This window comes from Anser anser (assembly GCF_964211835.1).
Source record: "Anser anser genome assembly, chromosome: 12".
Taxonomy (NCBI): domain Eukaryota; kingdom Metazoa; phylum Chordata; class Aves; order Anseriformes; family Anatidae; genus Anser; species Anser anser.
This window is the reverse complement of record NC_139733.1, coordinates 8,862,963-8,879,580: the sequence shown is the minus strand read 5'-3', so window position 1 is coordinate 8,879,580 and position 16,618 is coordinate 8,862,963. Positions and strand designations below refer to the sequence as shown.

The window sequence follows — 16,618 nt, the reverse complement described above, 5'->3', positions numbered from 1 at the left end:
GAAGTTTTCCCGGACTTTGTTTTGGCCTTTAGTTCAATCCTAGAAGAGTCAAAGGCAGCTTCTCGTGTTCTTGCAGCTAAACCAGGATGAATGACTTGATCTATCCTAAATCCTGTTCAGTTTCCAAAGCAATGGAAGCCACATCCTCCACTGAAACATCTCATGGCCAGACCTTGGTTCTGAGGTATTTGGGAGCCTGTTACCACCAGGACTTTAGGAGAATGTATCAGGACCTGTAAATATACAAGCAGAAACCTGAATGTCCAACTAGACTGAACCGAGGAAAGTTTTCTTCCAATCTTTTTTATTCACTGTGAGCGAGTGCATGACCTCCAGCCCCAGAGAAATCTCATGACTACATGCTGAGAAATCACTGCTTGAATAGATGCTGCAATTTTTAGAAACTGAGGAACAGTACTGTGCTCTAGAAGTCTCCAGATGGGGATGATGCAGCCCGTAACTTGCCAGAGACTTTTTTTTTTTTTTTTTTAAGTTTTAAGTGGGAAGCATCCTATTCACCTCAGGGAGAATGATCTCATCCACCTACCTGCTCCTTGGCAGCTTTCAAGATGGTAAGGGACCAAAGTGATGTCACTGGGATGGCAGTGAACTTCTCACAGAGCTGTTCTGGCTGAATTCATGCTAAACTGGTATTAATATCAGTTCCTTTATCTCCATTTCTGAAAAAGGCTCCAAGCATTAACAGCTTCAGTAATGACTCATGGGTTTAAATTCCTAAACCTTTTGAGAACAGGAAATTAAAGCCAAGATGAACAATACCCACAGATTAAATATATTTAGCTGCTGTGTTTCTTGTTGAGAAACTCAGAACTGTTTAGTGGTGCTTTTCATGTGGCTGCTCCATGTGGCAATGATGGCAGCTTGCACTTGAAGTCAAACCAGCAAACTAAGAGGGGGATGCAGGAAGACATTTTATTGTTTTCCTTGTGCTTTCTGCTCTCCAGCAGAGCTCCTCCAGGCAGGAGTTTCTCACTAGCTCCCTCAGCAACAGATAAACACAACTAAAGGAACAGCCTTGAATTACGTGGTAGGGCACAAGCCACGAGGGAGGGAAACCACACTTCTCTGGGCAAGGTCTTCCAGAAGGAAGTCACTGGAAATGTTTGCAGAAATAGGTCACGCTCGCTCTGGGCAGGCAGCTGCAGACAAAAGCTGGGCTCCAACACGCACCATCACGGCGCTTCCTCCCTGTGAGATAACCAGGAAAAGCATGCAGCTCCCAGCATCTCCCTCCTCTTTTTGTGCTGAGGCATCCTTTTCGGCATTTCATCCACAACTTTGTTGAGTCAGGAATCAAAACCATCCCTTGGAGCCCCAGTTCAGTGCCCTGGCTGCTAGGTCCTCGCTCCTCTGCTCCCAGGGCTGCCTGTTGACAGCTGGTGCATAGAGCCAAGGATCTCAGCTCTCTGTTTTTTCCTACTTCATTAGCTAAACAAACAATCACACCATATAAAATACCACCCGGCTAGTCCGCCTGGGAGACGCAAACCCATGCAAAAGGATCTCTGAGACAATTTTAGAAACAGGCTGCGCCTCTGCCAAACGCAAGCACTTGGATCAGGGTGGCTGCTGATCGTGCAGCTCCAGCTCTTGGAGAGCCACCAGCTCACGAGGATGGAGCACAGTCATCAAGATACGAAGACCTGGGTGATAATACTAATAAGGCTTTCAATTAAAAGGCTGTGTATGAACAAAATACGTTGAGTAATTCGAGGTATTATTTTGGGCTTAAACAGAACACATTATATGGACGTTTATGCAAACACAGTAAAGCTGGCTGTCTGGATGGGAGACTCACATTTCCCCATAACTCTCAGCACCAGATGTTTAAACCTAAGCTGCCACGGGAGACCAAGACTGACTGCAGTAAAAAGCAGGAAGAAAGGCATCTGCATAAATAACTCCTTCCCCCATGCCTCTGTTGGTTATTCAGCACTCAGCCAGGAACGGGTTATGGCTCCAGGACCCACCAGAAGTCCAGGCAGATGAACGCAGGGGAAGGAGCCCACAGGTACCTGGAAGAGGAGGTGGGACTGAACAATTCATACCCCTTGGACTTTCATCTTTTTGTTCAATTTGCACCAAAACTTCCTCAACAGAGGCGCCAAAAACAAGAGCCATCTGACAAAAACTGCTGGCACAGGGTGACAAAATTGTTCAGACGGGAAAAGTTTGCTATCCAACACAGCCTGCAAGGCGTCCCCAGCTGCAGAAGAGACTGCTCTGCACAGCAAGAGACCCTTGCAAAGCCCAGATACACAGGGCCATCCAGCTTTCACCACCAGGGTGGCTTCAGCCAACGTTTGTCGCAGCCTGCGGTTAATGAGAGCCAGCTCTATCACCCACAGAAAACCCTGGGAAACTGAGCAGCTTCTGGTGAGTTTGGGTCAGATCTCTGAGGTTAAAGGCCAACATTTATGCAGGCTGAGCATGCACTTATTGTAATGAATGTATCACAGTATCACAGATTTCTGGTAAGAATGCAGGTGCCAGAGCAGACGGCACAGAAACGCTCCATGACAGATGCCACCACTGGCACCTCCCCGGCACGGCACGGTGTAATCTGAGGCACCGTGGTCACACCAGGCCCATGCGCCATGCAGCATTTGCTCCTCAGGGAGCTCTGATACCAGACTCAGAGCAGCACATGATTCAGACTGCCCCTGTGACTTAAAAATAGGACAAGCAACTTGCTGGAGAGAATCAGCTTTTCTGTAAGCAGAATAAATAATTTACACACTGAAGTAGCTAGCTTTAGTGCTTTCCTGTGGCCTAGTCCTCATTTCAGAAGTCTTAGGGAGAAACATACCAGAAGCTGGAAAATTAGATTTTCTATTCACATTTCCTTTGAGCTCAAAGCTCCTCCTAATCAGAATCAGTGAACAGTTTGATTTGTCCCTGCTTGGATTAGAGTCTGAGAAAGCTATTCAAGTTTTGCTCACATAACTCTAGATCTTTTCTCTCTACAGCCCCCTTAGCACCCCAGGGGCATTTGCTGCTTCTGCCGTCCAGCTACCGAGGACTCCTGCTGCAGTCCAAAGTGGAAGCAGGGAGAGTGGCTTCAGTTAAGCCACAAATTTAGAAGCAAAATGGGCACTTTGAAAAAAAAGATTCAGGAAGTCAGATTATTCTGGCTGATATTTCAGTATTTTTTGACTAAACCTGTTCCCAAATTCAAACTTGAACAGTTTTTCCCAAACACAGTGTTGAGGTAAAAACACAAGACAACAAAAATTTGCCCCACTTAACACTTAGTTTCAGCTCCTTGGCCAGCCACCAAGACTGGTATTTTAAATTTTAGAATGAATTCGTTCTCCATGAGAAACCAGCATGAAGCAGATAGCCCAATACAGAGCTAGTGTACTTTTCTTCTAGTGACATGCAAGGCCAACCGCGAGGCTTGAAGAACTGCAGACCTACGAGTCTCTGTTTTTTCAGAAAGATTCACTTGGGGGAAGAGAGGCAGGTCAAACTGACCTTCATCCTCAGCTGCCATCTCTGTACTATACCGCTGTCTCAATACTTCCAGCTTAGCCAGTTACTTAAAAATTCAACTCTTTAAGCATCAAATTTGCACCAGAGATTAAAATATCATCCCACTTTTGCCTCAAAATACAGAGGGTACAAACAGAGCACTAGAGCTACTCAAGGCAACCTTATACACTCCATTTCCTTTCCAGATCAACCACACTGGACTCTCGTGCATTCACACGGGAGATCTTTCCCAACACCAAACCCAGAAACGTCTATTTTTGTAAAACAATTCAAATTATGCAATGAATTCTCCAGTTCAGGTCCCCTAGACACACAGAGAGGTTTGACTTGGCACGTGCGTACATATTCTCCTCAAGTTCAGTCCACAAGCACTGCAGGTTTTTTAAAGTTTCAACATCCCTCTGACCATGCAACATGTGGAAGCCCAGCAAATGAACGCCTACACGTGAGCCAAGAACCAGTTGCTGGAAATTTTTTTAGTGTTTCCTTGACCTGCAGGCTAGTCCCCACCTTTTCTACACCTTCAGGAGATTCCTGTAGGAAGCTGGCTACCAACATACATACACCTGCAGCAAGGCTGGAGATGTTTAACCATCCCTTTTACCTGATTATTTAGATGCAGCAGCCAAGCAAGCACCATTAAAACCAGTGGGATGCACAGCTAGGAGCAGGCTGCAGCCTGGAAGCAGACCTGCCTGTACCCAGGCCATTAAAGGAACAAAACGCCACACCAAAGGCACAGAGCAGACAGTCACAGCAGAAACACGCATCACCTAGGCTTGTTCCTCACACCAATCATCACCCTAAGCTCTTCTGAGAGGAAACTCAGCTGCAGTTCAGAGCACCTGCATTCAAGAGCCCTAGTTAACCTTAGATCTCCTTCCCTCTTTATGGGATCTTGGAGAGCACCTCACGCCTTCAGCGTGAACATAGACAGAGCACTTGAAGTAGATAAGAGACAAAACCGCTCGGTGCCGGGTTCCTTTGCTTCCCTGTAGCTGTGTTCTCACCCCGAACACGCGCTAGAGGAAACACAGAAGCTCAGAGTTTTGCCAGACCAAAGTAGCTTGCACACCACCATCAGAAACTGAATATGATCAAGTCAACAGCTCTCCCCCACCCATGGCTCTGTAGCAGAGACCAAAGTTAGGGCAAAGGCAGCATTCCCCCTGCCAACGAACAAGCCAGACCTCTTGCAGCACTGAGACCAACCTTATCGCCTCCTTCATCCCCTTCCAGAATGCCCGTACCACCAGCTGGCTGCAAGCGTCATTTCTTCCTCCTGTCCCCAGCCCACACCAAGAACTCCGGGCACAGCCCAGCTCTGCTCAGGAACAGAGCCACGAGCAGAGGGGAAGAGGAGCTCTTAGTGGAGCACAGCTGTTGTTCCCAAGCCAGCTGGGGCACATGCTGTGGGTTTTGGGATACCTTCTCATCTCCAGCTGGGTAGGACAACAGTGAGTCATCCAAAACACCTGTTTTGCGGAAGGATGATCTTTACATTTTCAGCTGGAAAACGAAGCTGAAACCACCTGCTAGGGACTCCTGCTTGCATTTTTGTTCAGTTACATTTGTTTACTTTTTTTTTTTTTTTAACCCAAACTCTCATAATTCCCCATGAAATGTGGCTCAACCCCCCTTAAAAGATAACTTCAGCATCTGAAGGGCAGAGCGATGCCAGGACAGGGCTCTTGCACGTCACTTCCTATCAATGAGCACCACCAGAAAAATGAATATTTTACAGAGAAATTCCCCACCGACCCCGGACAGAACAAAGGCTTGTCTGCAGGTGGTATGTGCAGGTTGTGGCTGCAGAAACTTGCAGCCTCCTTTGTAACATGACCTTTATGGAAAGCCAGGGGCTAGGCTGGCTAAATCAACAGGAAAAGAAACACCCATTTTGTTCCTGATAAAATACTTGACAGGGAGGTTTGACATTCCCAAATACAGTGCTTTAGGCCAAGGGAAGATTGGGTCCAGGCCTGATTTCCACTCAGCTTTTACCCGTCGCAAACACGTAGCAATCCTTCCACGGTGACGATGCACATGCTGAGCAAGGACAAGGGCACCTGCAATGGCCTCAGGTTACTGCAGGAGGAGACCAAAGCAGTCTGTGTGCATTTCCATCCACCCCACCGGATACGTGTGTGTACGGGGCACGTGCCTCTGGGGGCACTGCCCCTCCTCGTGCAATGTTCAAAGTATCAGGGCTCATTCTCTTGCTCAGATTACCTGAGGGTGGACTGCAGGAGCCGGAGTCTGTACACGAGCAGCAGCCAGCTTGTCGCATGCGCCACGACTCGATTCAGGTAGTGGCCGGACTCATCCCTCCAGCTCCACGCCAACTTTAAGTCTTGGCGTGACTTCACGGGTTCCATCGAGTTCCCAGAGGATTAACTTGACATGAGGCTGATGAAATCACCAGATCAGATTTCAGCCTGGTCTATCAACTGCCTTCCGCTGCCCTGCGCCTGCAGAAGCACGATAACATTTTGAGGGAAGAACCATTGGTGCAATTCTACCCTATACAGAAATTATGCAGGAATTGTATATAGAACACTGAGGCCAACAGAAATGCATAAATATGATACATTAAGCATTACTTGGTAGAGAGGGATTTTTGTGTATTGATTTATTCCCATCCAAGGGAACAGCATTTTCTGGCATCAGTGGTGTCCTGAGCACATATTTCAAAGCGAAACCCAGACAGGGCAGCCCTTTCCCAGCCATGCCTGCTGGCAGAAACTTCCAGCCACCAGCTCCCCACACTTCCCTGGCCAGAGAGGGACAATGCAATCTGCAAGGCGATTTGGCACAGGATCTTCAACATCCTCACATGTGAGATGGGAAACCAGCACAAGGAAGGGCCAGCGGTTTGGGTGTGGAAGAATTCTACCTGAATTCTCCGAACTTCAAAAATGTGCCTACTTTTGAGAAGTGATGATAAGTCAAGCAGGATTTGCGTAGACACCGTGAGAGGTGAGAACAGGCTCTAAATACAATCTTACGTGACTGAATTTTAAGCACTCCAGTCAGATTCTTTTGGCATTACAGTGATAATCTTGGCATCATCACTCCCACAGTTGCCTGCGGTTAGCAGTTGCCACATTTGAGTCTCCCTGTGTTCATTAACACCCAGGTCCTGCCTGACACCCCATCGGGGCTGCAGATGAGACCACGGAGCAGACTCAGAGATGTTTGACAGGACAGATTTCAGTCATTCAATTTCCTTCATCTCTGACCATCACAATTTTCTTCCTAGACCAAATACTCTTTTCCTTCTGCTCTGGTTTTCTCTGACAGCACCGTTAGCGCTATCAGAAATAACAGCAGTAGGTGGGTGAGACAGCAGTGTCCTGCCGGCGTCTTTTCACTCGCTGGTTGCCACAAGTGTGAGTGTACCAGCTTTTCCTAGCGCTGCAGCTCCAGGAATATTTAGCCTCTTCAGCTGGAAACTAAAAGTCTGAACCTAAAAAGAAAAGCCAGATGGGGTGAGAGGCTCCTAGCCTCATTTGATATGTACGGTCAACAAGAGACAAAGCAGAACCTGAAGCAATAAGATATTCAAAGGACAGGATTAGCTTTAATGGAAGAAGAGTATAATACAGGGAAATTCATAGAAAAGTACTTTCCCATACCAGGGAAGCGTACTTGCCAATGTCACAGACTGCTGCTGGCAGAGCTGGGACTCAAACACAGACCCTTGGCCAAATCTGTCTTAACCACAAGGCAGTTTTTGGCTCTCGAGCATTAGTGTGAGTAGTTTGTATTTTATCTCAGTTAGAAGTCTTTAGTAAGTTGGGGCAACAGGTACATTGCATTCCGCCTTTAAATAGTCTCTGGAGAGCCATATCCTCTTATCCATGGGGAGAGCAGAGGAGGCCAGGGAGGGTATGTCTGCTTGCCACATTAAGATAAAACAAATTGCTGCAGAGCTCTTTTCTGTTACCTTATGGTTGATGACTTCCTTGACTTTAAAAAAAACAACAACAAAACAACAAACAACAACAACAACACAGTATTTCACTGAGAATCCCCATGTTTTCACAAATCTTTGTTGGAGGTTTTTAGAAGCTAAAGTGCCAAACCCACCCCCTGTCACTGGTATCCCTGTGTCACCAGCACAGAGCAAAGCAAGCAGAGACAGCCTTAAAGGAAACACAACAGTGTAAAAGCCTAGAACAACAGATGCTAAAGGAACTTTTTCTCAGCCACTTTCAGTTCATTCGAGGCTGGCTTAGCCCAAGAAGTGCGAGACCTTCCAAGGCAGAAGCTGGGTGGTTTCCATTCCTGTCCATTTTCTAAGGTAGCAGTTTATCCCCAAGCAGCCCGAATTTGGGTTAGTTTTGCAGAGCCCTTGACATGCTGTACCCTGGGGAAATCTCCCAGACTTCTGTTTTCATGATTACAGCTGACCTTCAAGACTTCTGTGCCTTCTTCCTCAGAACCCTGGGCTGTGGTCCCATCTTGAAAGTACTTCTGATAGAGTCCTGAAAAAGTGACAGGATTTCAGTTCCATTCTCCCACTATTGCTAATAGAGTAACACCTTGAAATCCCACCATCCAAGCTGTAACAGTCACTGGAAAAACAAGCAGGATTCCTCTTAGATCAATAACACAAGCTATAATCAAATTGAATATTCACAATACTGGCTTTGCCTTTCTTCCGATGCTTCTTTCTTCTAAAATGAAATATCTTAATAGCTATTAATAACTTGCAGATTAATACCTTTGCCAAATGTCCCGTGTTGTGTCTGCAACCAACTCCCTATGCCTCGTGGCACGAACCCTGAAAAACCACCTTCTGTGCTCACTCCAGCCAAAGGCAGAGAACAGGAGCCTACTTGATAACTGAAGAGGTTCTGACCTGACATATGGAAAAGATCTCGCTACAGCCTTGCTCTTCTATTTGTTATTAATATAAAAAAAACAGTTCCTAGACCTAGAGATTATAAGTTCTCTCTGGGTTTGCTCTGCACTACGGCATGTGACTTTCAATTGCTCAGTGTGCCAAAGGAGGACCTCGGAGGAAGCGGCAGAGGGCCGTTCATCCAGCTGACAGACTGGCTGTCTGTCTCAGCTAATCCACTCCAGACCAGTGGACCTTCATGCTAAACACAGAATCTCTTTAGTTCTTCACCAGATCATTTGAACTCACTGACAGCTCAATGATTTACATAGTGGTAACAACTAGGAAGAAAATCACAGAACCACTGAGCTCAGAAGGGTGCTCTGCAGATCACCCAGTCCAAACGTTCTGCTCAGAGCAGGGTCACATTGAGAATGTTGCTCAGGATCACATCCGGTAGGGTTTTGTGTATCGCCAAGGGCAGAGACTCCACAACCTCCCAGAGCAACCAATTCCAGTGTCTCACCACCCTCCCAGTGAGCTTTTTCTGATGTTTAAATGGAATTTCCGGTGTTTCAGTTTGTTCCCATTAATGAGTCCCCCGCTACCCTGAGCCTTCGTGTCTCTAGACAAAACAAGTCCAGCTCTCTCAGCCCCTCTGCATATGCTAGATGATCCAAGCTCTTAATCATCATCTTGACCATTCTTTTGACTCATTCCACTACGTGCATGTCTCCCTTTCACTGGGAGCCCAGCTGTATCTCACCAGTGCTGAGGGGAGGGGAAGGATCATCTCCCTCCACCTGCTGCCCTCACCCCTGCTGGCCTTTGCCATGAGGCTCCAGTTCATGCTGGCTCCTGTTCAATGTGGTGTCCACCCGGACCCCAAGGTCTTTCCTCTCCCAGCTGCTTTCCAGCTGGTTGTTCTCCAGCCTGTTGTAGTGCCTGGGGTTGCTCCTCCCCAGGTTCAGGACTCAGCATTTCCTTCGGCTGAACTGCAGGAGGTTCCTGTCAGCCTATTTGCCAGCCTGTTGACGTCCCTCTGGATGGCAGCATGGCCCTCTGGAGTATCAGCCATTCCTCCGAGATCTGTATTGCTTCATTTTTTTATGTAGGGCTTCATCTGAAGGATACGGATTAACGTCGAAGTACTCTAAAAGGAGAGAAAATATTAAAATTTATTTTTGCCATTTTTCACCAATGATATGATCTTATACGCTCTGACAAAGCTGTGCCTGAAGCCTAAAGATGTGCGTGCACGAACTTCACCTGTGCATGACCAACTCAGCTCAAAGGTCTCATATCCAACGTCCAAGCTCACGCACCCATGCTTGAAAAGGGAGAATCCTACACAGTGACAGTGATATGCATCCTATCCAGTCGTTCCTTCCTTATTTTATTTGTCTGGCAAATTAAAGCTATAGAATTAAAAACTAGCAGCTGCAACTCAGAGAGGCCAATATCCTCTGTGGATGACTCATCCTCTTGTGTGGGTTTTTTTTTGGGGATGTGTTCCTGAGGAAATGAAAACATGCTAGTGTCTTCTTTTCTCTTGCTTTCTTACACAACTCTTCCTGTTCTCCTGCTTAGACACTGGTGTCCGTCCCTGTGGCTCCTCTCTGCATCAGGCTACATGTGCTGCCCGATCTTCAGTATCATGCAGGCAAGGCAAAGGAACTCCAAAAGTTAACAGTGCTGTCTTATCACACCCGCTTCCACCTTTGGTGTGTCACAGCCGAGAAGGATGGAAATACCCATGAGATGGCCAGAGACTGAAATGAGGGAGAGGGAGAGAAATGAAAGAGAACATGGTCCTGATGAAAGACCGCCCCTGTGCTGTTACAGCGAAGCGATGACAGCCAAGCGCTGTTTGATTTGCAGTGGAAGAGCACTGGGCACACCCCACGCTGTGCATTACATGGCCTTGCAAGACCACGAGAAACCAAACCAAGCAAGTTGAGCTGTGCTTGCAAAGCCTTGGCTCCAGTCACTTCTCAACACGCTTCCTCGTGGTGCCCCGCTTTCCAGGTGGCTCAACGTGCACCAAGAGCTGATAAGAGCTGCAAGAAGCCTGACCTCCTCCGAGTTGCCTTGTGGTGAGAGTAAAGAGCACAGCTGGGGCCAGAGCCATACTGCAGCAGTATGCCAAAAGGGACAGGCAGTGGGGAGGCAAACCCCACGCAGCGATGGGAACTCCTCTGTCCAGCTAAGCTGAAGGATTAAGGAAGCCACAACGTGAGGGGTTGTACCTGCAGTAAGCTGATAAATCAGGATCCAGGAGCCCCAGTCCTGTCCCTTTATCCCCAGACTACTCTGGGATTTCAGAGCTTCGGCCTGTTGGAAGGAGCTGTTTTGCACAGAGGTTCCCCCGTGCTCTGGTAAGGCTTCTGATGAACTTTACATCAAGTAAAAGTTGTCTCCGTACTGACGCAGGCTTGGCTCTCTGAGCCTAACATGCTGGATATGAAAGGAGCTGACATGCTGAGGTTTTCTCATATTCTATATTTTTAAGTGCTTTTGAGACTTAAAAATGTGCTCTAAAATGCTTCCCTTTAATTTCCTTAAAATTGTTACTGGAGCTGTTGGTATCTCTGACACATGTCAAATGCATCCTTTTCTCTGTTCTTTCTCCCCCACTACACGGTACATACAGAGATATAAAAAAAGGTTTTCAGCTTGGCACTTCACTACCCTCCTCCACACTTTTTGAGCACTCATCCCTTTTTTTTTTTAAATAATAATAACAAAAAAACTAACAGAGTGCACCTAACTGAACATATAATTGTTTCATGTAAAGTTTCCCCAGAGAATTACATGATCTCAACCTGCCTTCCCTAGGCAGCATATAATCATGCAATCTACTGGTTCTTTGTTTCTCTTCGTTTTTTTCCCCCAATACTTGTAATAAGTTTTCCACCTTGTCTAGACATTTCTGACATGCATTTCTTCATCTTCAGCAGCTGCAGCAGCTCTGCTCTTTCCACACCCAGGTCCAGCATCTCAGCAGCACCCAAGTCCTCGTTCCAGTGTCTCCTCTGCCATCACTGGCCACACTGAGACCACAGATACTCCTACCCCCTTCCAGCCACATCTTTCGTCTCAACAAAGGGATTTTAATTTCTCATGTTTAACATTGGGACTGTTACCCCATTAGGGTGAAGGCTCTGTCTTAATGGGAGAATACCCACAATGACCAAAATGGGCCGTGTTTGACAATCGGTGGCTCTGAATGCTACAGTAATTGCTGGTAATAGGTAGGTATGATCAGAATTTTTCCATTGCAGTAGGATTTAACAGGAAAAGTAGGACTGCCACCTTTATTTCTATTTTAAGCACAAATGACAGTGTTTCCATCCAAAAACTCTTTGTACATGGAAAGATGGCTGTCATATTTCTTGGAAATTGTGGTTTGTCTGCCTTGCCTTTCCGTTGCCTCTCTCACCAGCCTACATCCCCTGTTGATACAGCACAGCTGAAGCTCTGTAAACCAGAGCCTCCCCACCATGGGAAGGGTGGAGACAACACAGCACCATGCTGTCTGACCAAAGGTTCCCCCAAAATTCCCACTGAGCACTGCAGCAGTGTTTCAAGGTCCCATCAGAGGCCTGGACAGCATCCTACTGCTGGAAAAGCTCCGTTGTCTGTCAGCAAAAAGCCCTGTCTTCCCAACCCAGGTCTGAATGAGTCCAGTCGCTCAGTTAATGCTGAGGCAGAGGATAAGTACTGCTTGAGCCAGCAGGAATCTCCTCTCCCCTAGTTCACGCACAAGGGCAGAGAGAGCAGAACGCAAAATTATTTGCCATCGTGTATTGGAAAAGTGCAAACAAAGTTACCTTGGAATGGGACCGCATCCCTTCAGCTTTAGCTTTTTGCCAGCCATCTAGCAAATATGTTCCCTGGCGTGAATGTTTGCTGAGAAAATAAATCACATTTTTAGGCCTTTGTACAAAGTAGCATTGAAGTATGTAGTGGTGAGTATTTACCTCTCCAGCCTGATCATCAGAACTGCCCTCATCCACTTGGAGATTAGAAACATACCAAGCAGCTGATGTGTCCAAACAGCGAAACTCTGAATCCAAGCAACAGAGCTGAAGATTGTGTTTACACACCCTGAATGTCCCAAGTACCTGCATCTCACAAAGCAACCACAAAACCCTGGGGCACTCCAGAAAGGAGGAAATAGCTTGAAACTGGGTTCAGTTGCATCCACTTTTCCTCACAGGCAATACATCCCACTCCCACCTCCACTGCGCCTCAGCTACCCTTGCACAGCTGTGCCTGGCCCTGCAGAAAGCAGGGGGTTGCTCTCGTGGGGTCCACTCTAGGGGATGGGGTTCTCATAGCCCAAGGCCATGCGGTGAGTCAGACCTACCCTGTGTTTCCTCATCTAGCCAGCCACTGAAAATGCAACCCATTTACAAATTCACTGCAGCCTCCACCAGCAGTATTACTAATAGTCCCAAACATTCAAAATACATACGCAAGAGACCTGAAAAAAAATATATATTTTTGTAAATATGCTTTTGTTTCTCTTTATTTCCCTTCGAAATTTGGAGCCTTCAAAGACTACATTTAGCAGGTTCTTTCAGCAACTGCATTGTACTTTGAACAAAAAGACAATCCCTTGATCCAGAACCTTTCAATGAAACTCAGTGTTACATTGCAACAGACTGCTGGAACCCTGATGCACAGTGCATTTGCAGCACTTGTGAAGAAATGAATCACTTCTCCATAATGAGCTTCCACGCCTGTCACAGCACTTCAGGTGGCTCCAGCAGCATGCTCCGCTCTCTGAAGTCCGGAGCGGAGCACATCTGCCAGTCCTGAGTGCCAGGAGACCTGGCTGCTTGACTCCTCCACTGACTCGTTCACTGGGTCCTGATTAGTCACCAGAAATGATTTATTTTGCCCCCTGCAGAACGGCTCTGAGGGTTGCCCTCTCGGGGCAGAAGCTCTCCGACCCATGGCTGAGACTGGCACCAAACACCAAGCCAGCACTCCTGATGGGCAGCTCTGTTCTCACATCGGGGCCGTGGCACAGACACCAGCAAAGAAAACTCCCACAGTGCTGGGGGAAGCCAGCTGAAGCCCCCCTCCTCGTTTAGATGTCCCGGGGAGCTCACAAAGCAGCAAAACACTGCAGTTTCTTGGTGCTCATCTTCCTTTTGACAAAGACCAGTTGGGATTGATTTTAAGGCCTGCTGGAGGATCTCCACCTTCTCCATTCTTTGGAAAAATTTCTGTGCAGCAGCCTCTGCTGAATTCCTCCCCTCTCATCCTGGGTTAAAAACCACTGGGCTGTATCCTGATTAACAGGACTTAGGAAAACTGGGCTCGTGTCTTAATTAGTCCCCAGCAACAGAACTGCATCCTTCCATGGAGCAAGGCAGGGGCTGTTCTGCGACGGAGGATGGAGGGAACTCACCAAAGCAGGACCCAGGAACTCCAGTGGTTTGAAACAACCCATGGGTGAGACGAACGCAGGGAGAAGCCGGACTGGATGAATGAAGGAACGGAATAAACCGCAGCATGGTTTACCACGGCCTGCTGCGTACCCAGTGCTATCCGTGACCAACAATCACCGCTGCCAGCCCATCTGCAGTGTGCCACTGCTGTACCATATGAAAGTGCTCTATTTTCCTAATAATGTTCTCTGTGAACGTTACTTCCTCAGCTGGCAGCTCCAATCTGCCAGAGCATTAACGAGAAACTAACGAAGAGTGCCAGGCTAATACAGAAGCAGTAATGAAGATTAATCTCTCCCCAGAGAGGATGACATGCCTTCTCAGAGACCTAGTGCACTGCAACAACATTTGGAGGGTCAAAATTAGGTCAATGAAAGCTAATTAATAGCAAACCTCTCTTTTGTTCTTAATTATGGAGCAGTGCATAGGGATTTCAAACAAGTCACTTATTCCATTCTAGCCACCGCATTCCCAAGCCAGGACCTGTAAGCCATGTACCAATCTGATGGCACATCTGGGCAGTCTCTCAACGGGAAACTAACAGTGCCAGAGAGACTGGGGCTGCAACTATGGCAGCAACTCTTTTGAGTCTGTGCTTCAGAAGAGGGGTTGGATGAGCTTCTGCATGTACCTGCATGAGGCAGGACCCTAATGAGTGACTCCTGTGCCTCAGGCCAGGCTGGGGTTCTTCCCCTCTCTCCACAACAAGCTCCTGGCCCCCTCCAGCAGCCTCTGGAGTTGGTTTTCACAGATTCACAGATTCACAGATTTCTCTAGGTTGGAAGAGACCTCAAGATCATCGAGTCCAACCTCCGACCTAACACTAAGTACTCCACTAAACCATATCCCTAAGCTCTACATCTAAACGTCTTTTAAAGACCTCCAGGGATGGTGACTCCACCACCTCCCTGGGCAGCCCGTTCCAATGCTTAATAACCCTTTCAGTAAAGAAGTACTTCCTAACATCCAACCTAAAACTCCCCTGTCGCAACTTTAGCCCATTCCCCCTCGTCCTGTCACCAGGCACGTGGGAGAATAGACCAACCCCCACCTCTCTACAGCCTCCTTTCAGGTAACTGTAGAGAGCGATGAGGTCTCCCCTGAGCCTCCTCTTCTCCAGGCTGAACAAGCCCAGCTCCCTCAGCCGCTCCTCGTAAGACTTGTTCTCCAGACCCCTCACCAGCTTGGTCGCCCTTCTCTGGACTCGCTCGAGCACGTCCATGTCCTTCCTGTAGCGAGGGGCCCAAAACTGAACACAGTACTCGAGGTGCGGCCTCACCAGAGCCGAGTACAGGGGCACAATCACTTCCCTTGACCTGCTGGCCACACTGCTTCTTATACAGGCCAGGATGCCGTTGGCCTTCTTGGCCACCTGAGCACACTGCTGGCTCATATTCAGCCGACTATCCACCAATACTCCCAGGTCCTTCTCGGCCAGGCAGCTTTCCAGCCACTCATCTCCCAGCCTGTAGCTCTGCTTGGGGTTGTTGCAGCCCAGGTGCAGGACCCGGCACTTGGCCTTGTTGAACTTCATGCAGTTGACCCCAGCCCATCGCTCCAGCCTATCCAGATCCTCCTGCAGAGCCTTCCTGCCCTCGAGCAGATCGACACACGCACTTAGCTTGGTGTCATCTGCAAACTTACTGAGGGTGCACTGGACGCCCTCATCCAGATCATCAATAAAGATATTAAAGAGGACCGGCCCCAGTACCGAGCCCTGGGGGACTCCACTAGTGACCGGCCTCCTACCAGATTTGACTCCATTCACCACAACTCTCTGGGCCCGGCCATCCAGCCAGTTTCTAACCCAGCGAAGCGTACGCCAGTCCAAGCCCCGAGCAGCCAGTTTCTCGAGGAGAATGTTGTGGGGAACGGTGTCAAAAGCCTTACTGAGGTCAAGGTAGACCACGTCCACAGCCTTTCCCTCATCCACCAAGCGCGTCACTTGGTCATAGAAGGAGATCAGGTTCGTCAAGCAGGACCTGCCTTTCATAAACCCATGCTGACTGGGCCTGATCGCCTGCTTGCCCTGCAAGTGCCGCGTGATGACCCTCAAGATAATCTGCTCCATGAGCTTCCCCGGCACTGAGGTCAAACTGACAGGCCTATAGTTCCCCGGGTCTGCCCTGCGGCCCTTCTTATAGATGGGCGCCACATTGGCTAGCCGCCAGTCAACCGGGACCTCCCCCGATAGCCAGGACTGCCGATAAATGATGGAAAGCGGCTCAGCCAGCTCCTCCGCCAGTTCTCTCAGTACCCTTGGGTGGATCCCATCCGGCCCCATCGACTTGCGCACATCCAAGCTCCGTAGCAGGTCGCCAACCATTTCCTCATGGATAGCGAAGGCCACATCCAGCTCCCCATCCCCTTCCACCAGCTCAGGGCACTGGGTGTCCGGAGAACAACCGGTATTGCCGCTAAAGACTGAGGCAAAGGCGGCATTAAGCACCTCAGCCTTTTCCTCATCCTTAGTAACTAGGTTTCCCCTCGCATCCAGTAAAGGATGGAGATTCTCCCTAGTCCTCCGTTTCGCGTTGATGTATTTGTAAAAGGATTTTTTGTTGTCTTTAACGGCAGTAGCCAGATTGAGCTCCAGATGAGCTTTGGCCTTTCTAATTTTCTCCCTGCACAGCCTCGCTACATCCTTGTAGTCCTCCTCAGTGGCCCGCCCTTTTTTCCAAAGATTATAAACCCTCTTTTTTCTGCTAAGCTCCAGCCGCAACTCTCTGTTGAGCCAGGCCGGTCTTCTTCCACGCCGGCTCATCTTTGGGCACGTGGGGACGGACCG

General features: G+C 48.3%; 1 protein-coding gene across 1 annotated transcript in view; it reads right to left on the bottom strand.

Annotated features, from left to right (window-relative positions):
• The window catches only part of LOC310880476 (uncharacterized protein), a 300,941-nt gene that overhangs the window by 146,373 nt on the left and 137,950 nt on the right, over nucleotides 1–16,618 (bottom strand). The window contains exon 16 of the mRNA XM_083796312.1: nucleotides 5,749–9,518. The gene's annotated coding sequence lies outside the window, so the exon portion shown is untranslated. The remainder of the gene's footprint in view (nucleotides 1–5,748; nucleotides 9,519–16,618) is intronic.